We start from the raw sequence: 2,181 nt of genomic DNA on the forward strand, positions 1-2,181 counted from the left end.
GCTAACAGCTGGTTTTCAGTTACAGGAAATTTGATCAGTGCGCATGCTCACATGCATTCGTACGTACGCGCGTACACACGTACACATTGGTTAAATAAAGGAGAAAGGGTAAGTTTGGACAGTGCTATGTACACGAATTGAGTTAAGTAGTGATATATATATATATATATATATATATATATATATACTAATCGTAATAAACAATTTGTGCTTTATTCTCGAGGTCAATCACCAGGCTAATGCAACACGTATATTTTTATAATATAATGACATATCATAATAATATATATGCCCATATATCTATCTAGCTGAAGAACCCGGCATTTCCAGATTGTATTTGATATATTAGAATATTCCGGTCCCATGCATAATTATCTTATTGATTAAACGAAATATTAATTAATAATGACTTCTTTTTCCACGTCTCTCATGAGGTAGGGGCAGTAGGTGCGTTTTATTGTATACAGACCTCGCCATTAGCTCTAATCCTCTGTTCTAGTATAATCATTTATCTTTTAGTCTTCTTTCAAAATATGATGTAAGAACTGCAATTATTTTCTTATATCATAGTGCATATCTGAAAACTGCTAAATCTTTTATTTTAACTATTTAATGTACAATATATATAAAGATGGCATTAGTAATCTATTCTGTTAATGAAATAATAAAAGTTTAGTTTCAAGCAGGTACACAAGTTAATTTACCTGAAACATAAAATTTGAAGAACCTCTACACAAACAATATTTTGTGTGTGTGACCTCTAACAGGTATATAAATGTAGATTTTTCAAAACTTTCATTGTGTGTGAGCAAATAACATACAACTCCATGAGAAAAGCAAGGTGTCTGAAAATGTCCAACAACTTTGAGACATTGTCTTTGAGCTTTATTTATAGACATCGCTAAACTAATTTTAATTGGGAATTGTAAACGCTGAACTGAAATGGCATGTCACAGCAATAAAAGGAATCTGAGGAATTCACACAGTTTCACTTTTAAAATTTCTGATTATTACTATGGTCACCAGAATATTAGTTTTTTTTTTAATTATTGCTAACCCTGTGCCATTACACAGTAAAGGTGGATCAAGATTTTATAATAGTATGACTGGGATTTTTTTCAATATCAGGTTATGATGTGTTATTCCAGGCGGTTGTAGTAGATTCTACAGAAAACTCTACTGCCTGATCTTAATCAATAGCAGAATCAATGGATTGATAACTCTTATAAAAGATTATGATCGGTCATATCAACAGCATCAGTTGTAGCTTTCACAAAAACCATCCAACATTGCGGAAATTTTTGCGCAATATCTGTGATTACCTTAGTCATCAGGTCACCAATTGGATTTACCGTCTGGCCACATAGTAATTTATGCAAATTCAACTCTCGTAAGAGAGCCGGTGGAAAATATTATGACGAACCACTACCTGTAGATATTTAAAATACATGATGGTTGGCTTATTGTACCGCTCCAGAAAATATCGCAGTCTTAACACAATTATCTACTTATGCAACTCTCGTCTGGTTGCCCAGCGTTGTTTGGGGTGAGTGTTGAGCGAATAAAATGTGGTAGTAGGCAGGCAGGCTCAAAGAAGGAAAAGAATGTGAAACAAAACGCCTTTGCTGTTGCGTCCATTGCCAAACTAGAATTGACGAAATTTTAAATTAAGTCTAGACAATCGAAAAGTTGCGATGACTTGCGAAAATTTCGGCGAAAAAAGTTATCCCTCCCTGTAGAAAAGTGCCCAGTTGAGGGTGAAGGAATTAATGCTGTTAGCCAATTCTTCTAAGGGTCGTAATTCAAAATGATACTTATTTCGTGAACACCCGTCCCCTCTGTCGAAAGTTTCAGACAGACACACATACATACATACATACCTAAATGCATGCATACATACATACATTTAAACAGACAGGAGGGATTTATACTTTAGAAGGAGATAACGGTAGTCAAGTGGTTAACGACTGACGACCTGGGTGCTCCAAGTTCGAATTTAGATCGTTCCGCAAAAATCACTTTCACAGAATATTAGTAACCTTATCGTGCCCCCTTCCGTACGTATCTGATATCTTTCTAGTAATAATCCTGACACAAAAGAAAATCTGGGATTTATTATTACGGAGCCAATTCTCTATTGAATATTATATAATATCTCACACATATTAGTGACTTCAAATG

Source organism: Euprymna scolopes, chromosome 9 (assembly GCF_053919585.1).
Source record: "Euprymna scolopes isolate OS-2025 chromosome 9, ASM5391958v1, whole genome shotgun sequence".
Taxonomy (NCBI): Eukaryota; Metazoa; Mollusca; class Cephalopoda; order Sepiida; family Sepiolidae; genus Euprymna; species Euprymna scolopes.